The 26,909-nt window shown below is 38.9% G+C and overlaps 1 protein-coding gene and 1 long non-coding RNA gene across 5 annotated transcripts in view; one reads left to right on the forward strand and one right to left on the reverse strand.

The window, feature by feature from the left end:
- Nucleotides 1–4,943, reverse strand: part of LOC121022578 (uncharacterized) — a 19,335-nt gene extending 14,392 nt beyond the window's left edge. The window contains exon 1 of the long non-coding RNA XR_005787009.1: nucleotides 4,160–4,943. This is a non-coding gene — a long non-coding RNA (uncharacterized LOC121022578). The remainder of the gene's footprint in view (nucleotides 1–4,159) is intronic.
- The window catches only part of TTC28 (tetratricopeptide repeat domain 28), a 632,666-nt gene that overhangs the window by 227,178 nt on the left and 378,579 nt on the right, over nucleotides 1–26,909 (forward strand). The window lies entirely within an intron of this gene.

The raw sequence follows: 26,909 nt of genomic DNA on the forward strand, positions 1-26,909 counted from the left end.
TCGTTGTTTTTCTCCACTCCCACTAAGTTGGGTCATTCACTGAACAGATATTGAGCAAGTGCTTATGAATTCTGATGAGGCAAGCAACACACCTCTTGGTTCCAGTGAGATGGTGACAACATCTAAGTGGTGGACCCCAGGGAAAGTGAGACTGAGGAGATACTGTTGGGCTTTGTTAGTGAGGAAGATTTTCCCTTACTCTGCCTCCAAAGTCCCACATTCCATCTCAACTTGATCAAACTGAACTCCTCCTTCAGGGCCTCTCAAGACCTCTTTCTGTGAGACTCTCTGAGATTCACCAGTTGGAATTGATCCATTCTTTCACTGCACTATTTTCCCTTATTATTAGAATAATATTTGCAGTTTGGTCAGTTGATCAATGAATTGATTGATTAATTCATTCATTCAACATGTGTTTGTTAAACACAATATATCGGCCATTCAACATATCAGGGAAGGGGATGATGAGTAAGACTCTATCCCTGTCTTCGGTGAACTAATTGTGCATTGCCGTTGCTTGTCTATATCGCTTTCTCCCACTAGATCTTAAGCTCCTAAGAGTAATGATGGCTCTTGCTCATCTTCTTCCGTGTGCCCAGCATAGTGCCTGACTATGCAAGGCCTTCAGCAAGTGCCTTTGAATATATTGAATTTGTTTTTGTTTCTGTTACACAGAACTGAAAATTCATGGATATTACCCCCTTATAGTTGAAATTTGTATAATAGGCTTATATTGGAGGAAACCAGAGTTCTGACAGCTTATATTAAGTGACACATCCAGCTCTATTTAGTAAGTCTGTAATAGATGAATTCATATTTGATACTTTTTATGTTAGTTTACAAGCCACTGAACTATTGTGCCTTACTTTAGCTTATTTTAAATAAATCAAATAACTGAAGAACTAATGTTTTTGAAATATAATTTGTAGTAGAAACAAAGGGTCGGATCTTTGTTTATATATGCACAATGATTTAGTAAGCAATAGAGTCAGATGTCAAAAGGCTTTTAGGTCACTGGTTGAGTAGCATTGTGGTTTATTATTTACCTTTTGCCTACCACAAATGTTCTTCTAATCCAAGAACCCAGAGTAAATGTTTGCTGAGAGTCTCTGCAATGCCTAAACAATGAAATATTCACATGCTTTAGTGGTAGCAAAATTGAATGGCAAACAGCTGCCAAGCAGCCATTCCTTACTGATCTAATCCAGGAGGTTTGTGAAAGGGGAACATATGGATAGGGGCTAACTGGAAATTAGCAAAGATCTAAATGTTTGACTAAATGTGGTTATAGTTTGGTATGGTAAAGCCCAGAGGTGAGAAATGACCTCATATCAAAGCCAAGTGGTGAGAAAGAACTTTACTGGAAACAGCTATGGCACAAACACAGAATCAGATATGAGATGCTCTTTCCTGGGGCTATATTCAAAGGAAGTTGTTATCAGACTTATACTATGGCCTGAATAAGGAAATAAGACTTTAAAATGACCTAAAAAGGCACGATTTCTGCCAGGGTAGAGTTGGGAAGCATATATTAGTGTTTAAGTATAATGCAGTGTTCCTATGAAAGTATATACTACAAATATGGGGCCACTGAGAAAGGAGCACTGAGGGAAATACAGATGGTTTCCCAACACTTGGCAGAAGGTTTTTGTTTCAGGCGGAAACACCTATACATCACCATAGGCAAAGGCAGGATGATGTGAAACATTACAACACATTTGTTTATTTACTTATTTGTTTATTGTGGGAGTGTAAAGTGTGATGGGCAAGTAATTTGTAAGAGCCCGATTTTCTGTATTCCTTGATATAAATAGCGTGAAAAAATGATAAATAAGCAGGAAAATATATTTCTTAGTCATATTTTCTAATGTTTAATGCAGCATCTGTTAAGTCAATGCAAGGACAACCTTTTATTGCATGTTTTCACTTCCAATTATTTTATTAGGTATCTTCCCAAGTTATTTCATAAGGTTAATTTTACACGAGTTAAATAGACCAAGCAACTTGGCATTTCCAGATGTAACATTCAACATCCAAATTTAAATTGCTCTAGTGATCCCAAAGAGTGATCTAGAAATTTGTGACCTTGATGAAGCCCACAGTGGCCCCTGTGTCACCTGTGAGTTGCTTAGCTAATGAGTGAGCATGGCTGGCTACCCAGCAACCTCATATTGAACCTTGTTATAAATACACCCACATTTGGATTACTGCTAGTGTCCTCTGCCTCCTCCCTGCTGTGCGGTGTCCTCCACCCTCCTCTTCATCATGATGGCCTCTGTTGTCTGCAGGGGCCGTCATCAGCACTTGGAAGCATTGCTCTGGTTTTGCGCAGACAGGTAAGGTTAATGTAGCTATTGTAATGATGTAACTTAATGGACTTTAGAATTTATTTGCACGGCAGGATTTATTTTAATGGCTTCATAAATTATTGAAGTCCGATATTTATAGAACCATTGAGGGTCTGAAAAGTGTTGTCTAAAATTTTCAGTCATATCTTAGTGACTTGTGTGGGGGAGTTGGAATGATCCAGAGATCTTTAGGAATATCAAGGATCTGTAGCAGTCTTCAGGTTTTTGAGTGTTCATCTGGAATCTTTCTCATGTCAGATACATGGTCTGGAAGAGCTGGATTTCCTTCATGAAAAAAACTGACCTGTGCTTTCAGTATTTTGAGTGAAGAAGTAGGTGGCTGGAAACAGTAAACTGCAGTTTATTATTCATTGTTAGGGGTCATTAATGTTAAAAACACATTTAAAAATATATACAATTGATTTTTAAAATAAAAATTAGACTTTTAGTGGTTATGAAATAAGGGCTTTCTGAGTTTTAAAATGCTTTTAAGCTTCTTCTAGAGGCACAGATAAAACTTATTTAATGTTATTGAATGGCAAAAGGTGCAGACTAGTAGAATTTAGAGATATATGAGGTTTTAGAACACAAATGAAAAAATGTGAGTGTTTGTAGCGTTGAGTTACATGGTTCCAAAAAGGCTTTTGACCATTGACCTCTGAAGCCCGTCCATATGTTTGCCTATTTGTGTATAGAACCCCTCTCTGACTGCTCATCAAAGCCATTTAGCAGGGAGGCCATTCAGGTATAAAGTGAGAGGAAGTCCTCTTTCTTTTCATGTTTTTGAGCTTTACATTATTATTATTGTGTTGAGTATAACATTCTGTGCTTTGTGGACTTACCAGAGATACATCTATTCATTTATTCCTTTCCTCTTTAAAAATTCCAGTGATCATTTTTAGGAGAAATAGAACTGAAGATCATGACCTCCCCACTGAATCTGTTTAAAGTGTATATATTAGACCACATTTCTTGCTGTTTTTTCTTGACTATGAACTTATTATTTTTAATAATAAAATTATTAATAATAATTAATAATTGTTATTATTAATAATAATCAGAGTGAGTGAGCTGGGGAGAGGCAGAGGGAAGTGGGAGACACAGAATCCAAAGCAGGCTCCAGGCTCCAGGCTGTCAGCACAAAGCCGGACACAGGGCTTGAACCCACAAACCATGAGATCATGACCTGAGCCTAAGTCAGACGCTTAACTGACTGAGCCACCCAGGTGCCCCGACTATGAATTTCTTATAGCTCTTCTTGATTTGAGATAGCACTATAGGCATTTTGGTAAATGCCTTAAACAATTATATAATTTCATCAGTTCTTGTGTAAATGATATTCTTCTTCAAGTAGGTAATCATCCATAAAATGGTAATTATTGCTAATGTATATGGAAAAAACATTCCAACTTCATTAGTCATCAGAGAAATATGAGACACCTCTCTTGGACTCCTATTTTTTTCGATGATGTGCTTATTTGTAGTTTTCTTCAAAAAATGCCAGTAAATTACTATGTAAAATGGAATCAAAATTCTTTTTAAAGGTCTCACTCTATTATTTGTATTTTCCTAGATTGAGATGAACCAATTTTCCAGGGTTGAAGCTTTGTTTAATTTTGAAAGTCAAGGTATCTTTTATTTTTATTTATTTATTTTTACATTTATTTATTTTTGAGAAACAGTGAGACAAAGCGTGAGTGGGGGAGGGGCAGAGAGAGAAGGAGACACAGAATCTGAAGCAGGCTCCAGGCTCTGAGCAAGAGGGCTCGAACCCACGAACTGTGAGATCACAACCTGAGTCGAAGTCGGACTCTTTTAGGCATACTTTTGGATATGTGTGTATAAGGAAGGAACAGAATAGGATATGCCAAGCTCCTTTTCTGTAGTTAGGTGATATAGAACAAAAGCAAGGAAGAAAGTGGAAAGAAATACCTAGAAATACATGGGAGCACAATAGGAGGTCCTATAGCATCTTTACAGACTGCTTGTCAGGTACACCAGATACGTTATGGCTCTTTCTTGAACACTTGGTCGTTGGTTAGTAACAGCACTAGCCTCTGCACGTTGCAGCTCTGTAGCAGAGTAAAGTCTTTCTTGTGCCATTTTAATGGTATAGAACTTTTTATTTGGTCAGTCATAAATATGGTGTATAGTTGTGGGATGAAATACGGCATTATGCATTTGAACATACATCAATTAATAAAAAATACAGCAAAAAGAATGAAGACCTCGCTGTCTTCTCCAGGTGTGTCTCAGCTAACCTTATGTCTAAATGTTGTATTTCTTGTTTTTTTTTTGACTATGAAAACAGAATTAGAGTTGCTTTCTGTCAACTGCTTGGGGAGAAAAAAGAGATAGCCAGAAGGTCAAAGATTTAAGGCATGTGCTCTCTCTCTCTCAGTCTCTGTACTTTTAAGTGTGGTTTTGAGAATTACTACAGCTGCAGAGACAAGAAACTACCAGGAAAGTACTTAACTTTCACCTAGGTTTGTATTTAGTAATTTCTAATTGGTATCAAATTTAGAAAAATTTAGTTTTTCAAATACATACACTTGAACTTTTGTATTATACTCATGCCATTTTTAAAAATTGCAATCCTGGGGCACCTGGGTGGCTCAGTTGGTAAATTGGCTGACTTTGGCTCAGGTCATGATCTCACAGTCCGTGAGTTTGAGCCCCGCGTTAGGCTCTGTGCTGACAGCTCAGAGCCTGGAGCCTGTTTCAGATTCTGTGTCTCCCTCTCTCTGACCCTCCCTCATTCATGCTCTGTCTCTCTCTGTCTCAAAAATAAATAAACGTTAAAAAAAATTGCAATCCTACTTATTAATAGTGAATTAAAAATAGATTTTTAATATGGGGGGAGAGAAATCAGCATGTTTATTACTCAACATGAGCAGTTAGTCATCCAGCCAAAACCTTTCATCTGTCTTCTTTTACAATTAAAACAAAATCTATTAGTTCTGTCAATCAGCAGTCATCTGGGGTGATGACAAGGGCTGTACAAACACCAGTAGCAGCTGCCAAAGAATCAAAGATGAAACTTTTCAAAATCAAGCTTACCTTATATGAAATAAATCAGCCTTTCATGATAAGCTGGGTAACTCAATTGCTTAACTTCTGATAAATATATAAATGAGTATCTTGTAATATGGATTTGGGAACATTTTCCTTTTACTTATAATTATCTGTAGTTCTTTTCCTTAGAAATGCACTGAATCTCAGACTCATTTTAGAGCTGCTACTGGGAAAATGGCATTCTAAGCTATCTGTATATGTATAATACTTGGAAGAAGTGAAACAGAGAAACTGCAATTTTATACTTAATGGACGGAGATTTAATTTAAAGTGAGAGAAACAGGTGTTGTGTTTTGTCATGGTCAGTTTGCTCATGATTGAGGGCTCTAGTTTAACCAGAATGCTGACATTCCATTGTTTTCTTATTTAGTTGGTTGCTTGGTATTTAACATCCATGTTTTCAGCAAGGGTCCTAAGTCAGCTGTGTTTCTTAATAATGCTCTCAGAAGAAAAGACTAAAGTTCTCTTCTGGTTAGTTCAATTAATAAAGTATGTGTGGAATATCTGCTTTGAGCAAAGAATTATATGCTCGAGTAGGTATAGAGGTTCTCAGTAGGTGTATCTCAATAGGTGAGGTTGCATCTGTTAAAGCAGTTAACTTCTTGTCAGGATGACTAATGCAAACAAGCTAGCATGATATAAGAAAGATTATAAGAAACCTGTTATCAGGTAGTGTGGAACACGGGGAGGGAACAAGTTCTGCCAGGGATCACAGAGAAGGCTTCTTGAAAGAACTAGCATTTTCATTTGTCATGAAAGATGGATGGAATTTCCACAAGTGAATATGGGGGATGAAGGTATTTTAAGAAACGATGTTCGTTTTTCCAAGTAATGAGTTTGAAAGGGGGAAATGTTGATACAATGAGTGATTGTGGCTTTGTAGTTATATAGAATTTTTAGTTACGATTCCATGTTTATTTAATAAGGGTTATTTTAGCTTTTTGGTTCTTTAAGAGAGACCAAATATCCAGTGGAAGGGTGATTCTTAAATCTGGCTGGTCATTATAATTATCTAGGCCTAAGAGTCTTAAAAGGTACATGTTTTTGGACTCTGCTCTTAGTTTGTCTCAGTACATCTTGGGTAGGGTTCAAGTTCAAGATTTTAAGTTCTCTGTGATTCTGTCCAGCCAGCTTTGGAAGATAGACTTCCTCACGAGCTTTTTTTTTTTTTTTTTTTTTTTTTATTGCTCACTAAGAATATAACCTTCCTCCTGTCATTCCTAAGTTCTCAAATCAAAAGAAAACAAATAGACATGTTTTATTTCAGTCTATGCTTAGTTATTTGATGCTTGAAATTTCACTGTTCAAGTGGAATGGGAATTTGTTCTTAGCTATGGGCACATAAGTGCTCAATAAATATTTGTTGAACCAGTAAAATGTACTAAAAATAAAAAGTTTTAAGGTCGTATTGGAGAGTACCCCACAGTAAATTCCTCTAAGGGACTCAATTTTTTTTTTTTTTTTTTTTTTTGGTCTATTCTCTCTGTTTTTGACCACAGTATGTAATGCACTTAGATTTTTGGAAAAACCCTACAGGTTCCTTGTGGCTTATGCTTTGAGCATCACTGATAGCTAAGTTCCTATAACATCATGAGGGGCGGCTAGATAAAGAAAGTCCTATTGCTGAAAATTTCTGTGATGTTCAGGCTCTTTTGTAGCCTGTATTTTTGCTTGCTTCTTCACTCAACCAAAAATCTGTTTTCTCTAGATTCTGAAAAGGGAATGTGTGCTGATGAGTATTTTGAAGTTCTAAGCAGTTCAACTGCTGTCATTGAGGGTTGAACTGTGCAGTATTATTTGATTTGTTATAGCTTCTTTATTCTACTCGCTCAGCATTTTCCTGGCAGTTAATTACACAGTGGCTTTAGGGTGCATTCCATAAGATGCTGAAGACACAGCTTCGCTGAAGTCTGACACACTTTCCTCCTTGGTTACATAGCTAATGGCCACTCTGGGATAATTAGTGAGAAGAAACTCCAATGGCCCAATTACTGTCTTCTCAAGGTTTTCCCTCTTAATTCTTCTTTACTCAAATCTTAAGAGATTGCCTCGATTGTGGATTATACCTGCGTGCTGTTTAAAACTGGATTTTCTTAGCTGCAGTCAGACAAAAGGGAAAAGATCTGTATTTTAGTGTGTTGGGAGTACTGTAAGAAGTTGCTTATATTTTAAAGAAACGATAGAGTACTATCATTTGGAGCACAGATAGCTAATATTTTCAAAGCCACAGTAATTCCTAGGTTAAGAATCATACCAACTGTCCTCATGCATGCAGTGAGAGATCTTGAGGTTTCAGACTCAGAGCTGTTGGGTTTCCATCAGAGCTTTGCCTGATATGTAGATTAGTAATCAAACGTTGTGCCATTTTTCTGTCAGGCAGCTTGACTTGGGGTATTGTAACTTACTAATGTAATGAAAATGCATGTGCATATGCCTTGGTAATAAAACTATGTGAACATGTCTACCACAGTGTTTGGTAGGTAGATAGAATCTAAATCTTGTAAATTCCTGAGTCATCTAAGTCAGCCATATGTCGTCTGCCTTTTTAGAATTTCTTTCCAACATAGAACACAGTGAGTTCATTCTTTTTCCTAGGGTTCATGTCAACATAAAGGTACTTCTTCTTGCAATTGTGAAGCAAATGTGTTTCTGAATTTTGTCCACACTGGGGAAAACTGACTATGTTATAAGAAATTCGCTTTGAAAAATTGCTTTTTGGAAAGTTATTAATATTATGGCTATGCTATGGATGTGCCATTTTCTATGAATGTGTTCTTTATATAGGGAGAGGGTGCTCAGCGAATATTGGTTGATCGAATTGATGTAATGACATTTTATCATAGGGGTTCTAAATCTTTCCTTTCACTGCAGTCTTCCTGTTTGGTTCGAATGTTCCCAGCTATCTTTGTGGAGCATGTTACTATCTCAGCCAGCCTTTTGTTTCGATGTTGTGCACTGTGCTTTCCCAAATGGCTCATAAGGATTGGTACTGGTAACTTAAAGCCCCGGAGCAAGGAAACTGAGCCAGGCCATGTTGCTGGAGCTCACCTAACTTGTTGTGTTTTATCAAAAAGCAGTAAGATTGATGAATGTAAGAAAAGAATATTCTAGGAGTGTAACAACAACAACAACAGCAGCAGCAGCAGCAAATTCCATTTTGTAGCTTGGCAAATCTTCCTCTGGTTTGTCTCCAGCAAAGTAAAAGTTGTTTGGGTGTAGAGGTTTGGGACCTTGTATTCAGTAAGAAATGGCCACAGGATGTCTAAATACTTTCTCTCACTTCAAATTGATACACGAAGGGACATTGCCTGCTGCGACTGTTTGGAATTCTGTAGGAAACTGTGACTCTGTCAGTATATTTTCCTCTAATATCCTCTCAACTGATAAATGTCTTTGCTAAGAGGAAGTCTTTCAAAGGGTAGAGTTAAAACAACTGATCCACAGAATATTAGGATCTAGTAGGCTGAAATTAATGGAACTAGAGTTGGAGAATAAGACTGTTGAGTGTACTCCTTAGAACCACTGAGAGTGTTGGGGGTACCTGGGGGGCTCAGTCAGTTAAGCTTCCAACTTTCGCTCAGGTCATGGTCTCATGGTTTGTGGGTTCAAAGCCCCACGTTGGGCTCTGTGCTGACAGCTTGGAGCATGGAGTCTGCTTCAGATTCTCTCTCTCTCTCTCTCTCGCTCTCGCTCTCGCTCTCGCTCTCTCTCTCTGCCCCTTCCCCATTGCTCTCTCTCCCTCTCAAAATAAATAAATCAACATAAAGAAAAATAAAAGCCCCACCGAGAATGGCTTCTCCAATGTGGTTTCTCAAGTTCTGTATACTTGTGCAAATTAAAATCAGGCAATTTATGTAGAGTCTTCTTTCATACAGAAATATTCAGGAAAACTCAAATTTTAATCTTGAAATGTTGGAACTTCTTTATGTTTTTTTAATGTTTATTTATTTTTGAGAGAGAGAGACAGAGCCATGCGCATACCACACACACACACACACACACACACACACACACACACACACACACACACACACAGGAGAAGGGCAGACAGGGACAGGGACAGAGGATCCAAAGTGGTGCTGACAGTATAGAGCCCATATGGGGCTCGAATTCACAAACTGAGATCCTGACCTGAGCCGAAGTCAGACGCTTAACTGACTGAGCCACCCAAGTACCCTGAAATGTTGGAACTTCTTTAGAAGAAAGCTTTTATGTCCTTTTCCTTACTCAAGGACTTTTCCAGAAAATTTGTGCCCTTTGTAAATATATACATTCTTAAACTTTTTATTGAAGTTTGCAAAGTGTGGGAAATGTATGCGTTTGGCATTTTAAAGATTTTTTTGGAAATTATTTTGGCTCTTTTAATAAGTTGCATCATTATTTGGATTTTGCCCAGTTTAGAGGCTGAACTGCCTGGTAAAGCACTGAAGGAAGATTTACAATTGTAGGAGCCTAAGCTTTTTCTTCCAGTGATGTTATCCCTTTCCTTTCATTGAGATGTAAGTCAGAAAATTGAGGTTTGCTGGCATTTCGTCTGTGTCCTAGCTGTGTAATCACAGGCACATTATGTACCAATGCAGAGCCTCAGGCTTCATATCTGTAAAACTGGATAAGGAACCTCGCCTGCCTCAGAGATTGTTATGAGGGTCTCAAGGGATAATATATGTGAAAGCAATTGGGAAACTGTAAAGCAATACATTATTATAATTTCTATGAAAGGGAGTTTCAAATCATATTTACCTTGTGGTCACTATGGTCTATTATAAGTAAATCTCTGTTTAAACTGCTCTCTATTAATTTCTAAATGTGATTTCCCCATAGTTCTCGACTCACATTGAACATATGTTTCATTCTGATTCAATAAAATGATAAATTTTTTCCTTAAATCCATACCATGTATATTATTTTTTTCTAATAACAATGATAATGCTTATCTGTATGACTCCAAAAGATAAGCTCCACTTTCCTGTAATTATTTCTTTGCTTAAAAATTTTCTTATTTATCTCAAGGGAATTTCATCTATCCGATATTATCCTATTTTTCTCTTGTCATTTAAGGAATGTGTTAATTAAACTCAGACCCGATACCAACCCTGGCACATGCAGCAGGCCCTCCTCCCATTTGACATATTTTCCTTTATCATTTTCCTATGTGATCTCAGAGCCACTTTTCAATCCATCTGGCAGTGTTCATATTAGGCCAATTTTAATTAAGCTTGTGAATTATACTCTGAGACTCCGTCTAAGTTATTTTACTGGAATACAGTTTTAGATCATTGGTTTTGCCATAATTCAACATATTATGCCATTAAAATATTAAAAGTAAATCGATCAAGTCTGTCCAGTCTGATTACATGTTTTTAAAAGTTGTAAATATTGTACTGATTATTGCCTATTACACCATTTATTTATTTTTTTATTAAAAACATTTTTTTTAACCTTCATTTATTATTGAGAGACAGAGAGACACAGAGCATGAGCAAGGGAGGGGCAGAGAGAGAGGGAGACACAGAATCCGAAGCAGGCTCCAGGCTCTGAGCTGTCCACACAGAGCCTGACATGTCCGCACAGAGCCTGACACGGGGCTCGAACTCACGCACTGCGAGATTATGACCTGAGCCGAAGTCAGACGCTTCACCGACTGAGCCACCCATGCGCCCCTTACTCCATTTATTTCAAAGGAAGGTATTTCTTGAAGTTTCTGTACAAAATGGAAAATTGGGGGCACCTGGGTGGCTTGGTCAGTTAAGCCTCCGACTTGGGCTCAGGTCATGATCTCACAGTCCGAGAATTTGAGCCCCGCGTCTGGCTCTGTGCCGACAGCTCAGAGCCTGAAGCCTGCTTTGGAGAATGTGTCTCCCTCTTTCTCTCTCTGCCCCTCCCCCACTCATGTTCTGTCTCTCTGTCTCTCTGTCTCAAAAATAAACAAACACTAAAAAAAAAAACAAAATAGGAAATTGAACGATACAGAGTGGGAATTTATTGGACAATTAGCAGGATTTTACTCCACTTTTGGTGCTTAGGTCATTGCATGTTCACTTCTCCTCCCTCAGGGGACAGGCTTACATCCTCGTCCTGTCCTCTCTTCAGTTCTTCCCCCTTTCCCCACTAATGTGAATATTTGGACAGATAACCTTGGCTCTTGAGACACTTGTTCCTTTTCCATCCTGTTTGTCTACACTGCCCCTGCCTCTCCAAAGCACTTGCCTCTGGGTGGTTTGTCTCCATCAAGAATGCTTTTCCCACCATAGGCTAACTCTGCTGCAGTTTTCAACTCAGAACTAACTTCTCAGTCCTGAGACAGTTTAGTCTGACAAGACCTATCTTCTCAGAACATAACACATTGGGCTCTCCCCACACTCTCCATCACCTTACATTATTTTAGAGGGGTGCTGTTAGCATTGCAGATGTTTCAGATACTGCTTCCTGCAGGCACTCCCCAGTTCCTGTCTGATCAGCTTCAGATTTACTGTTGATCGCTAGAGAACTATGCCGCGTCTGTGCAGGGTGCTTGTTTCTGAAAGGTCATTTCCTGGTGTGAATTCTAACCAAAGGAGTTCAAGCCAGAGGACAGTCTTCTTTCTTTTGTGCACTTGTTTTACTTAGGAGAGAAATGAAGTCTCCATTCAGATGTGCTGCACAGAACAAAAATATTAGACGATGAGGTGACATGTTACTAATAGAAATAGGTAAATCAAAATATTTAAGCTCATCTAAGCTTTGACATGTGTCTAGGTTTCATGGTGAATTAAATAGAGAATTGTTTCTGAGTTTGATTTAGTAGTTTATTCTCATTATTTATAGTATCCCCTTCAAAACCTAAGGTGACACAGCTTTTTAAAAAATGTTCATTTATTTATTTTGAGAGAGAGAGAGAGAGAGAGAGAGAGAGAGAGAGAGAGAGAGAGAATCCCAAGCAGGCTCCATGCTATTAGCACAGAACCTACTGTGGGGCTCGATCCCATGAACTGCGAGATCACAACCTGAGCTGAAATGAAGAGTCAGACACTTAACTGAGGGAGCCACCCAGGTTCCCCAAGATGACACAAGCTTTGCACCTCTCTGCTGCTTTTTTATGTCATTTGGCTATTCTTGGACTTTGCTTTTGAGCAACCCAAAGCAAATAGTTCTCCCTCATTTGTTCTGCTGTTCATATCATCATAAGTGATAGGGACCACATATCATGGGAATGGTAGGGGAAGCTACCCAGTTTTTTTTTTTTGAACCCTCAATTTGAAATTTCTGAAAACATAGATTTGTTTCTTTACCATCCTAAATGATGTTGACAAGGCATTTTGAAGTATAAGGCATTCCTTCTGCATTATACATTTAAAGTATGTTTTCCTATAACAAAATTGAGTGTAACCCCTGCGGCTGCCTTCTAGGTTGCTTCCAGTATCAGTGTAAGTACTAGAGTTCATTAATAGCATTTAAGCTTTTATCTCCCACTATTTCATGAAAATAAAATGCAGCTCACATTGTTTTTCAATAATACATCAGATGCTTAAAAATAGTCTGATCTTAAAGGAGTCAATTAAGCATGTTGGTGCCTGGATTCTTCCTAAAACCTCACCTGAATGTGCTCCTAGACATTAGAGATCTAAATAATGCAGCAAGTGAGATGATTTTTTAAAAAGCTGACAACCAAGGGTTTAGATAAAATATTTTAAATGGAGAACGTTTGCCTACAACTGTTTTGCATTCCTGTCTACTCGCAGCCCACCTGCCCCAATCCCTGCCCATTCTGTCACCAAGCATCAACCTTCCTAAACACAGAAAGAGAAAAGATTATAAGAAAACACAGTATGTGTGAAAACTGTGAAGTCAACAAGCTGAGTGACAAACTTGAACCCCGAGAGCAGAGCAGGCATTAAAGGAGTAAATTTTGTCAGGTGGAGGATGGATCCGGGAAGGGTGGGTCTGGTGTAGAATTGTGAAACACATGGCCTACCTGGTAGGTGGAGGTCACTGTGGTGGGATCTTAATGAGCTTGGTGGGAAATCGGAGGGAGGGAAGGCAGGGGAAGATAGATGGGGTCATGTTGTGAAGTCTGTATGCTGAGATTAGGAGCTTTAGTTTTGGTAGGAGGCAGCGAAATCCAAGATACGTTTTCCAAACTTGGGAAAGAACTATGGTCATCTTTTCTCTCTCTGTCGCGGTCTGCCTCAGACTGCATGGTGCAAGATGAACCGGAAAGGAGTAGCTGTGGAGAAGGGGTAGCAAGAAGGCCTGCTAACTCCTGAGGTATCTTGCAGTAGTTCTTGGTCAAGGGTAACAGAGCTGGACTAACATGTTGGTTCTGACCATCCGGCACAGCCTTCACTCATCTCCCATGTGACAAATCTTCCGATGCCTGAAGGCAGTCTTTGGTCTTATTAAGACATATTGTTGTGGGAACTTATGAAGTCCCAGCCTCCCTCTCCAACTAGAACAGGGTAAAAGGGCCAGTAGTGACTTGTCAACCTACTTGTGAACTTGCCTTCTCTCTTCTCATAACTTTTATGCCACTGTACTGTTCTTATTACTTTGAAATTACAGTGCTTTAAAATATTTGATTTTGAAACAACATTGATGTGGGGGTGGTCTTGATTTTAGAAAACTCTGGCAAGGTCTAGAACTTTTAGAGAGCAGGATCCGGAAGACTCGTGTGTTTGGATTCTGTTTGCCAGATCTCAGATTGGCAACAAAGGACTTTGAGTTTGGTTGTTTCTCATATCTCTTATAAAGAACATGTAAATGATTTGAGCATTACATTTGCTTCTGCTTGTGTACTGCTCGCTAACAGTAGACGTTGTAGCTGTAGTTCTTACAGTGATTAGGACTGTTCTTTTTTTAAGGTACCACTTTTCACCACCTTTATGACTATGGAGAGCAGGACTATGGAGTGAAGGCCACTAAACTGACATTATAACCGTTGCCGTGAAACTGGTACTTTCCTGCTGGCATCATTTAATCTGGTGCCTTTTTGGAAAGGTTGTAGTTCTCATTTAGTTGTCAAGGAACACGGTTCTATCTTGTAAGTGCTGCTTTCTGATGACTTCTTACAGCAGGGACCCTGTCCTTTGGAGAACCTCTTTTTGAGGTTCTGAGGATGGACAAAGATGATTCCTTTCAACACTGTGTTTCGGGAATGGGCTATTGGAAAAGGCTCGCTTTTAGATTACTAAATATGATAAACATGGCTGAACTGTGAGTGGTAATGCCTTCCCTTAAGAGTTGAATAACTCTGCAGTTGCTTTTCTGGATAGCTAGGGTCTGCACGTGTGACTGTCATTGACTCTGCAGCTGGACTTGAGAGAAATTGTAAGGGTGACCAAGCATCATAAAAATATAATGCTGCTTTTATCTGAAACCTGTTGGAAGAATTTGATCAGGAGTTTTGCTGAATATGTTTAAAAAATTAACACCTTCTGAACAGATTTTCATTAGAATATTTAAAAATTTAACCTGTAGGGTGGCTTCGTTGGTGAAGCGTCCGACTTAGGGTAATGATCTCATGGTCTGCAGGTTTGCTCTGTGTTGGGCTCTGTGCTGACAGCTCGGAGCCTGGAACCTGCTTCAGATTCTGTGTCTCCCTCTTTCTCTGCCCCTCCCTCACTTGCACTCTGTCTCTCTCACACAAAAATAAATAAACTTTAAAAAAAAATTAAAACAAAATTTACCTGTAAAGCAAGAGAATCTAGTTCATCACTTTTTTTCTTACAAACATGAAAATAATTGAGCAAAAATCAAGTCTTAGCCATAGCGTACCCAAATCATTGTTTTAGAGAGAGCTGTTTGGGTTATCTTTGTGTTTTGTTTTATCTGTGTCCATGGTGAAGAGTTTTTAATGAAAAAGACTGTATATTGAAGTTTGTATCATTAAAGATGGAATTCTTTTCTCTGAAAAGAGTGAGAAAGGATTCTACCCTCTATATTCACTGTATTTGCTGCTTCATCAAATTACTACTTTTCTCTATTTCTAGACATTTTATCTTTTTATCCTCCTAAGTGTACCTAAACTCTTCATTCAAACACTTGACTGATTTTATCTCACTACATACCAGTTTTGTTATCATATTGCTTTCGCCTTTCTCAGGCTCCTCACAGCCTCCTTGGCTTTCTCTCTCTTTGATCTCATTCTTTCTGAATCCCAGACATCATCTGTTGATTACGAAGGTCTGTGCTTACAAGTCATAATTTCCTCTCTTCTCTCACATTAATAAATCTCTGTTACTTCTCACTCTAAAATGTTTATTAGGGTTCCATAATTTATTTTTATTCATTATTTACCATGTTTATGATGAAGCATAAGTAACTTTGAGATGAGTATAGATTAGCTGGGTATACTCAGAATCAGCACCACAGCCAAAATAGTGGACGACAGGGGTGGCTTTTAGACTATTTCAAATGAGAAGTGACAGAAGGAAGTGGATTTATTTAGTAGTAGGAAGGGGCCTATTGTACTGCCCTCAACTATTTGAAGGATTATCACATGGAAGAAGAATGAGCTATGTTCCACATTGTCTTAAAAAGTGTGCTAGGGGTACATTTTATGGTATATTAATTACATCTTTAAAAAAATAGTGCAAGGACCAGTTGGTGGAAATGACAGGAACATGTCTTGGCTTATTTGTTTCATATAAAGGATAACTTTCGAAAGTTAAAATGGTCTCGAGGTATGAAATTCTCTCCCTCTGAAAGCAGTGAGTTTTCTGTTACTGGAGATGCTCAGTTATGTGCTATAGGGCTGCTGTTGGTGGGATTTAGGCATTAGGTAGGAGACTGCGCTGGATGACCTCTACACTGTTTCTTTGATTCTGAAAGATGTACTTTCTCAGCTCTTTAATAATATAGGAGTCAGTAAACAATAGACATGATTATGAGAGTGACCTCTCTTTTAGTTTTAAGGTTAGAACCATATTATTTAACAATTGTTATTTTTCTTCCCATGATTATCACCAATTTTTCACAGCAGGAGAAGGGTGGAGTGAAACTCCCACATCTTGAAGGCGGATATTGTATAACGTTGCAAGGAGGATAGGGAAGCAATGATAAGAGTCATAAATTGCAGCTGGAAGCTTGGAACTGATTCCTTCACCCTGCGGTAGCTCAGAAAGGATTCGGCTCCAAGTTTAATGAATAATGAAACATGATCTGAAGAAATTCTGTGCAAGAAATACTTTGTTGCCTGGTTCTTAAGTGACTTGTAGTGACTGTATCTTCTGTTAATGAGAAGCAGTTCTCCTTCACCATCTCTCTCAGAGTTTGAGGTGATCAGGATTTGCTTGAAGAGTTCATTTTAATTACAGGTTAATTTCATACATGTTGGTGGTCTGTGGTCGTTGCAGAGCAGATGCAGAAAAGCCCCCTGGCTTTAAGACTGAGCTTTTAAAATAAAAGTTGGGGGGCGCCTGGTTGGCTCATGTGGTGAAGCGTCTGACTTCGGCTCAGGTCATGATCTTGTGGTTCATGAGTTCGAGCCCTGCATTGGGTTCTCTGCTGTCTGCACAGAGCCCCCTTCAGATCCTCTGTTCCCTTCTCTCTCTGCCCCTCTCCTGCGCGTGAGTATGTGCTCTCACTCCCTCTCAAAAAGAAGTAAACACTAAAAAAATAAAAGTTGGGACATTTTTCTCAAAGTATTTGCTAATTGTATTATGAAATGAAACATTACCTTTAAAATCCTTTTTTAAAAAAATTTTAATGTTTATTTATTTTTGAGAGAGAGAGAGAGAGAGAGCGAGAGCAAGTGAGCATGAGTAGGGGAGGGGCAGAGAGAGAGGGAGACACAGAATCTGAAGCAGGCTCCAGGCTCTGAGCTGTCAGCACAGAGCCCAACGTGAGGCTCGAACTCATGGACTGTGAGATCATGACCTGAGCAGAAGTTGGATGCTTAACCGACTGAGCCACCCAGGCACCCCAGAATCTTCTTGGTAGAAAGTACCTTAGATGACACTTGATCCAATCACCTTTTTCTTTCTAAAGAACTCAGGCAACTCATTGGTAAATGGGACTGGCAAGTTGTGTGTTTGCCACATTCAGTAGTGATATTTTAGAAACTTTATTGTTTTTTTTCAATCCTTTGCAACTTTTAGGAAGCCTGCTTGCTTTTTTTTTTTTTTAAGTTTATTTATTTTTGAGAGAGAGAGAGGGAGAGAGAGAGAGAGAGAGCGAGCACAGGTCGGGGAGGGGCAGAGAGAGAGAGGGAGACACAGAATCCCAAGCAGGTTCCATGCTCTGAGCTGTCAGCTCAGAACCCAACGTAGGGTGGGAACTCACGAACCACAAGATCATGACCTGAGCCAAAGTCAGGTGCTTAACTGACTGAGCCACCCAGGCGCCCTCTGCTTACTTACATCTTATTAATTAAGTCTACTTTGAAAAATGTGTTTACAAAACAGGAGAAACTATAGCTGAGTTTATAGTAATTCTTCCCATGCAACCAGAATATAAGAGATTACTAAAAATTCACAAATATCTTTTCTGGAATATTATCATTGAACAGAACCAGCCTCTACTTGTCATCCTGATAGTTAATTGAAACCCCGTGGCCTTAACTTCTGTATCAAACTCACTTCCCTTAGTCAAAATGTTGACTCTGTGACATTCAATTCAGTTTCTTGGGTTGTATACTTGGCATTGTGCCAGATCCAATAGAATGAGTGTTTGGTCATTAAGCACCAATGGAAGAGATTGGCTGTGTGAGAACTAGAAAAATGGAGGAGATAAGAGATTTGTCACTAGGGTAATTCAGTCCTTGTTGTATTTACTATATGTGCAAATAGCAGTGTATATTATACTGCAGAAATACCCAGAGTAAAGATGTTATTATACCTTGTAGCAGCTGTAAATGTTTTTTCTTTCTTGTAAAAGAAGATTGGAGCTCAAAAATTTAATCAGTGAAGCAGGTAAGCGGATTACTAGGCTCTACTTCCCTTGACCCTCAGCCTTATGGAGAATCAAAAGACATTCTGTTTTATCCAAACACCAAAACCTTATATAAAATGCTGAGAGAGAGAGAGAGAGAGGACACGTATGTACATAACTGTTTTTTCATATTTCCAAACCTTAGAGCCCGGGGAGCCTGGGGCAGGCTAGATAGGCATACCAGGAAAAGACCTTTGTTGTTCATCACACACTTGGAGAACTACTAGGCCCCAGCATACCATAAACCTTGGAAACGAGCATTGCTGTACTTGTGTTTGCTTTTCTCCCTCCTATTTTTTCCAGAAGTATTTTTATCCTAGGTCTAGGAAAAGACAAGACACATTAGAAGAGAGCTCTATTACTTTTCTTCTGAATTAGGCTAGAAAATAAGTGAAAATGAATGAATTTTTAATAGTGTGCCATTTTTGATGGATTTATTCTCAATAGGTGGGCCGATACTCACCTATGAAGTGTCAAAAGGATAGTACTTACCCAGTTGATAAAACATAGAATATGTTAAAAACAACTAAAAGAACGTATCTCCAACTTGCTTCAGGCAGACCACATACATACCTCAGCACAGGTTAGAATTTCTAGGGCATGTGCCTCCCCAGAGGGTCAAAATTGACCCTGTAAATATTTCTGTAAATATATTAACAGCCTTTTCAAAGATTTAAAGCATTTCCATGAATTAGTAGGCTAAAAACAACCTCCTTTCCTACAGGAAGTGAAACATTAGAATGGAACTCTATTATGAGTCCTGTTTCTTGTCTAAGGGAAGCGTCCAGTAGAGGCAGAGCACAAATTCACCCAGGTTAAGCAGAGGACTAGGGTTAGACCTTGGACTCCTGATGTTCTCAGTAGATGTTATATGAGTTTGAAATTTAGAGATTTGCTTCTGAGCTAAAGCATTTCTTCCCATAACTGGATGTTTACTGGTGCCAGGTTTTGAACTTTTAATGTAGCAGATGTTGCCAAAGTTTCTGATTGTCTTTCTGGGTGTCTTTAGGATTGTTTTGCTGGATCCCAGTGGAAAATGCATTTCTAGGCCCACAAGGCTGTTCCTCTGTTACACAGCAGGGCCAGGCTCTCCCCCATCTGTCTCAATCATAGATTTCCCCCTGAAATTCAGGAAAACGTTTGCCGTGTGAAGTCATTAACAACTGTTTCAAAACAGTCTGATTTCTAACAGTTGGTGCATGTGGAGATACCTAATTGAAATAATTCCAGTCTCGTTAATAAGATAAGTGTGTTTTCTAGTTGCTGCGGGATTATTGCTATCAAATACAAATGGATGAGTGAATTATGCTTGTATTCCAGTCCCTTTACCAATTTTATTGTGATTTAATAGTTTAAGGAGGGCACTTGTTGGCATGAGCACTGGGTGTTATAGGTAAGTGATGAATCACTAAATTCTACTCTTGAAATCATTATCACACTATATGTTAACTAACTTGGATTTAAATAAAACTAAAAAATTAAGAAAATAGTTGGAGTCCTTTTTTTGTTTTCTTATATTTTCATTTCAATGAATAGAAGAGGAAACTGAGAAGTGTTATGACCAGGAACACTAACAACAAATGGAGTACCTATAAATTCCAGAGGGTAAGATTTAGCTAGCCAGAGAAGTTCACAAATATTGAAATGCTAGTACATGGTGAAATAGCCTCTTGTCTGAACTGCCTACTGTCTTTTCTACAAGTCCCTCAACTGAAATTGATTTCTTCCTTCTCTGAATTCCCAGAGTGCTTCCTCTGTATCCTCCTTCTACTTTGTGCTGTAGCTATTTGTATAAACATGTTATATAAATACTTTTCCTTAAAGGCAGGCTCTATGACTGACCAACTCTCTGGTCTCCCGTAGAGCCTAGTGCAATGGCTTGCACATTGTGGTTCTCAGTAATGTTTGTTGACTGAAAGGACAATAGAAAGAAATGACATCTTACCATAGACTTTAATCTATTTTACATCATCATATTCCCTGCCTTGAGAAGGGATTGAAAACCTGTTTTTAGGTATATAGTGATGTTTTTATTTTAAAATCTCAAAAACACTAAGTCAAGATCATTTAAAAATTTTTTAATGTTTTATTATTTTTGAGCGAGAGAGACAGAGTGTGAGCAGGGGAGGGGCAGAGAGAGGGGAGACACAGAATCCAAAGCAGCTTCAGGCTCTGAGCTGTCAGCACAGAGCCTGATGTGGGGCCGGAACCCACAAGCCTCGAGATCATGATCGAAGCCGAAGTCAGATGCTCAACCAGCTGAGCTACCCAGGTGCCCCAGTCAAGATCATTTTAAAAAGCACTTTTGCATGCTGAATTTTAGAGGAGAAGAAACTGACATGATCCTCTTAGCAGAATCAACAAAACCTTGCAGACTGAATACCAAGTCTATCAAGCCTTCTTTAAGAAAACTCAGTTTGAAGATAGAATTCTTCATTCATCAGTGATAGCTCTGAGCTCCTGTTCTGGCAAAACACACTATTAAAAGGTAAACTCACTGGCAAACAGAAAAAACCTGCCATGCATTTGAGGAAGAATTAGAAAGTAAAATATTCGACCGAGCCCTGCTTTGATCAGTCGCTGCTCATTCCAGCCCTTTATGAATCTGAAAATAAATGCTACAGCTGCTCTCCTACTCTTTTCTGACCCTTGGTGTGGTGATCATTCTCATTCTCATTTCCCCAGACCCCATCTTCCTTAGAGCTCTGTCCTCCCTCGATAATTCTCATAAAACAAACATTAGGATTTTGGCAGCTAATGATAATGCCACTGTTAATGGTGCTGGTAGTAAGTCCTATAGGGACACTTGAGAAGATAGGAGAAAGGAAATCAGGGGTGAGTAGGAGAGAGGTAGTAGAAAGAATGACTGGAGAGAAGGAGGAAACCAGAGGTGAGGCGCTGGGGTGTGGGCTGAGTGAGAAGCTGTAGAGAGAACAGGCTGGGATGATGGGGAGGCCAGCGCCTTGGAGAGGATATCAAGTGTCTGTAGAACAGTGGTCCACATTTGCCAACAACATCATTTCCTTTTTGTGTGTTTGTGTTAAAAAAGCAATGCATATATTCTGTTTTTTTTCCCCATCTTATTTGTATTCAGGTTGTCTTTTTATTAGTGGTTGTGTGTCTTTTGCTTCTAGAGCCTGTCATTTTAGAAGTAGAGGGATCAAAAGCTAAGCCAGTCACATGAGGATGGAAGCTTGTTACTTCAGCTTTTTGGGCAGATGTTTCTTTACTTAAAAAAAAAAAAAAAATCTGTCTTTCCGATTGCCTTTCCAGCTCTGACTGACCTCCTCAGACCTGTGGTGTGAATGGCTGCAGAGATGGTTTTTATGACAAAATGAGACCCATCAGTGCTTTGAAACACACAAAACTGTTCACCACTTTTGGCAAGAAGCCAAGTAAAACCTGTCTCGTGCTCTCCTGTAGCCTCTTACACTCTTGTTGTGTGTGTAAAACTGAAGAAATAGGGCATTTGTGAGAGAGGATGCTATTTACGGTCAAGAGACAGCTTTGATCAGCTGCCAGGTATGTTGGGAGTCAAAGAGGCCCCTGTTTAGTGCTTTTCCTGAAGCACTTGAGGAAGGTAGGTGGAAGCAGGGCAAAATGGGCCTTCATGGAGACAGCTGACTCAGGATAGTATCTGTACAAAGGGCCTACAACAGGAGAGAACATGGACAAATGTTAGCCAAGCTTTGACTTGAGAACCTGGTGTCATGTTTAACAAGGGATCACGGTAATTGTCCACTTAATAAGTTGAACAGTCACGTGGAACCCATCTGTCCATTCATTGCCATACCCCTTTTGGACTTTAGTATCACTAATATTATAAGGGGGTAGCAGCTTTGTTCATAACTGAATAGTCTGTGAGTAAAACAAAATGTTTTGGGGCCAGTTGTTTTTCCATGTGTCAGCCTTGTAGTAGTCATGCTGGGGATTTGGCCAGTAACCATAGACAATTAGCCAGTAGCAAAGAGCAAAGATTGTAATCTGTGTTCCTTCTGGTAAGTTTGGCAGGAGTCTGTCAGTAAACTTTTGTGTATATCTCTTGGTTTGCTTAATGAACAGATTGATGCACAGTTGAGAGATATGAAATCACGGTATCTACAACCTTTGAAACTGACTACTTCCATAGGTTAAATTACCTTCCAGAGATTGGGAGATTGTATAGAAGCTGTGCGGACCTCTTACTAGTGTGTGACCTGACTAGTTCTAAATAATTAGAACATCTGAAATCTTGGTTGTAAGAGCACGAGTGGAGATAAAACTTTTGAAGTTCATTTCCAGTTTCGCAAATGGGGCTGAAACAGAAGCACAGACGAAGTGGAGGAAAATTGTCAACGCTAATGATAATAATAGCTGCCATTTACTGAGTTCCTCCTGTGTTCTAGGCACCGTGTTGACATCATTACCTACTTCACATCCTAACAATACTGCAAGAGGATTTTAGAATGGCTGCTTTACAGGGGAGGAAACTGAGTCTAAGACTGGGTCAATAACTTGCCGACAATCTTGGAATTCATAATTAGTGATCTGGGACTTGAACCTGGATCCATCTGACACAGGTGTGCTGCATGATTTCTAGAGTCGTGTGCTTTAAGAGGAAGAAAAAAATTAGAGACAGGCTGACAAAGAAGTACTGCCAAAAGTTCTAAGTCATAGAAGCCCAGGAAGGAGAGCTTTCAACACATTATCAAAGATCACAAACCAATAACATGTGATGATCAGAATGAATTATGGAGTGAGTTACTTAACTAACACTCCAGGGTACTTTCAGGTAAAGGAGAGTATTAATAGCTCTTTTTTTTTTTTTTTTTTGCATTTGCCACCACAGGATTTTTAATAATCTTCTGTGCTTTACAAATGACAGTGCTTGTAAGCCCAGTGTCTCCTGTCACCACGTTAGGCATTATTCAGTGTGGACACCAGGAACTTATTTTTTCATCCTTCATCCATCTACCACTGCTACTGAAAACAGATGTTCTCCTAAGCCTACCATCCCAATGCTTCTTCTGACAAGTTCATGTAAAGTGGTGGTATTGTGTATGTACTTCCTACTCTACCATTTCAGGGGTTGAGCTGAAGGCTTCAGTCTCCAGTGCATTAGTGTTTATAGAGAGATGTACTGTTGGGAAGCCCACGTTTAAGAGTAATTAGTATTGAAATCAGACTTTAAATTTGGGACTGAGGGTAGAGGAACTCAACCGGTAAGCAGATGAGTGGGACATCTTGACTTTTATGTAAGAAAGGGGTCAATTAGAAAACCCTGTGTCTGAAACATGGCAGCTGTGAATTAAATGCACAGATATTTTCCAACAAGTTGATAAGTAGGCTTGGCATCATAGATCAGCACATTAGTTGATTTTTGTCTATGCTTTGCTGTGAGTCTAACGGTTTAGTTTGTTTCGTGGATGATTGATCTTCCTTACGAGACTTGAGCCAATTAAGAATATTATTTGAACTGGATAAAATGATAAGTTGTCAGTGGTGGCTCTTCTTCTTGTCTTAAGGATATTTTATGATTTAAATATTCTACTTACATGCTGATAAAGAGACTGTGTTAATTTGCTAATGATTATCTTGACATCAGGGATGTGTGACATGCATGTTTATTGGTCAGCACTGAGCTTGGCACATTGGGGATTTTGACAAATACTTTGGAATGAGTGAAGGAGTACAAATAGATTTCTGAATTTGAATTCTCTCCGTTTCCTTTAGGAGCATTTAAAAGCTTTGGATTTTATGTTATTGTGGACAAATTGCTTGAGTAACCTTGTTGCTGCTAATGTAAGGCAGTGCTTTTAGAGGAAGGGTCATTTTAGCCATTAAATATTTGCTTCTCTCTTACTGGTTCCTCGACTGGCTATAATATGCTTTTGAATTTTACTTTTGTTTACCTTTCTCTCTGGATCTCTACCAACCTAACTTTTTGTTTTCTTTTTAGACTGTAAACTATTCTGTGTTATCTTTCTTATCAGACCTCCCTGACCCCCATTTCTCCTGCCCTTACTACTTCTATCTTCTTTCTCAACTCAAATATAAACAAGAATTAAAGAAGCTGAAACATTAAAGTCTTTTAAATTTTATTTTATTTTTGAGAAGAGAGAGAACATGAGCAGGGCAGAGAGAGAGGCAGAGAGAGAGGGAGAGAGAATATCCCAAGCAGGCTCCGTGCTGTCCGTGTGGAGCCCTACACAGGGCTCGATCTCATGAACTTCAAGATCATGATCTGAGCCGAAATCATGAGTTGGACATTTAACCAACTGAGCTACCCAGGTGTCCCTGAAACATTTATTTAAAATAAGAATAAGGGGCGCCTGGTTGGCTCAGTAGAGCATGCCACCCTTGATCTCGGGGTTGTAAGTTCTAGCCCCATGTTGGGTGTAGAGATTACTTAAAAATAAAATCTTTAAAAATAAAATAAGAATAAAATGTCTGCCTTTTCAGTGTTTGAATATGTATGTGTATTTTTAAAAATGTTTCAGAGTCTAGGAGTTGAAGAAATTAGATTGGATCTCATTGGATTTCTTGTGTACACACACTTATTTAAAATATAGGGACCTGAAACAGTAATACGAGAAATATATTAATATTCACTACTAATGTCACTGCTGCTTTTACCATCCGGGCTTTCCTAAATATTTTAGACAATATTTACATATTGAGTCACAAATTCATTTAGATCTTCTCCATCATTCTGGATGATAGAGCCTCTAACTTCAAAGTTCTGTTTTTTCCAGACTGAGGATGAGTTGCTTACTAACTCAGAAGTTTTTGCTTTGCATTAAGCTCTGTATGTGTATGATGATGAGATGTTTCCAAGTGTAAGGTGGTGTTGTTGTTGCTGCTGCTGCTGCTGCTGCTATTACTACTATATGTAACTATACGTATATTGGGGCTCAGGGGAGGAGTCCTGGCAGAAAGACTTCCCTTGGCAAAGGGAAGAAGGCAGGTCATACCTGGCTTGGGAGAGATAGCTTCAAGTAAAAATTGGCTGCTGCTGATTGTAGATTTGATACTAATTTGGACAAATCAGCCGGGGTCCATGGGAGAGAACTGAATTTGGGCTGGACATTAGATAAGACGGAAACTTACTGAGATAGAAAGGCGAAGCCTTTAAAAAGCAGGCTGCAGAAGAGTATGTGGCATATAATGCTTTTTTCATGAAAATAAGCATGTAAGTATGTGTACATGGGCCAAAGGGAAAGACCTAATAAGATACACATGAAGATGTTAACAGTGCTTTCTCTGGATGTTGGGAATGTGAAATGTTTATTTTAAAAAAAAACTTTTTTTTTTTTTTTGGCTCATTGGCATTTTCTAATTTCCTACAGTGCACATCTTCTATTATTATTATAGAAGGCTGTTTGGAAAATTGGCTGTTGAAGAGAAGTATCTGGTAGAATCTCCTTTCGGTTGTTGAGGAGGATGGCTGTTGGTGTGGGGCCAGGTGAGGCACGACAAGGGACCAAGTGCCTTGACGGCTTAAGTACAGCGACTTTGATAATACAAAACATCAAGAATAAAAAAAACTCCTTCTAAGTGATAGCATTTAAGATAAATTTATCAACTTTTGTGATTATGAGAAATTTGCCTTCCTAATTATGTTTCAGAATGATAATAAAATCAGTTTCTCTTATTATACACAGATTATAGTGGAAAGAGCTCAGAAATGAGCTGGGTGGCTAGGGAAGCCAGCCTGAGATTTAAATTTTATAGAGATAATGCCGAGTTCATGGTATTAAGAGTTTGGCAGAAATCCCCAGGAGTTAAGAATTTTCAAACAAAGGCTGACAGGAGACAGTTGGCTGGAAAATGAAAAAGTCTGGTAGACTTGAAGTGCATCATATATTAGGATCATCAGCAATGCAATGAATTTTCATTGCCAAATCCCTACAGTTAGAAAATAAAAAATAAAAACAATCATTGGTTTCTTCAGTCCACGTTGACGCTTAAAAACTCACATTTTAAAAAAAGTGTTTTTTTTTTTAACATTTATTTGTTTTTGAGAGACAGAGAGAGAGAACAACTGGGCAGAGAGAGGGGAGACACAGAATCCGAAGCAGGCTCCGGGCTCGAACCCACAAACCACAAGATCATGACCTGACCCGAAGTCGGACACTCAACTGACTGTCACCCAGGCGCCCCAAAACCTCACATTATTTTTGAACCAGCTATTTATTGCAGTCCTGCTTTCTAAATTGAAATAGGAAGAGGGATATGGAAAGGATAAACAGTAAATTAGGAGAAGGAATGATGGCAAAAGGCTGGAGATACTCAGGTGGCAGGGGAGTCACATGTACCCTGAGAAAAATGTTATGAAGCTGCACCTTACTTGGGAAGTAGGTTCCAAAGTCAGTACCTAAAGTGAAAACTGGAATAGTCAAAGTGACCTTGAAAAGTCCCTCTAAAAATTCCATGTTAGAGATCAGTAAACTCAACACAGCAGATTTTTCCCCCAGTGTTAGAATAAAGCAACATTTCTTTGGTTGAGCCCCAGATATACTTGGCTTGCATTTATGGACATGATGCTTAGGGAAAAGTAATGCTTTATACACTAGAACCACCCTCAGCATGGCAGTGTCA

Source organism: Herpailurus yagouaroundi, unplaced genomic scaffold, assembly GCF_014898765.1.
Source record: "Herpailurus yagouaroundi ecotype Mexico unplaced genomic scaffold, PumYag 428, whole genome shotgun sequence".
Taxonomy (NCBI): Eukaryota; Metazoa; Chordata; class Mammalia; order Carnivora; family Felidae; genus Herpailurus; species Herpailurus yagouaroundi.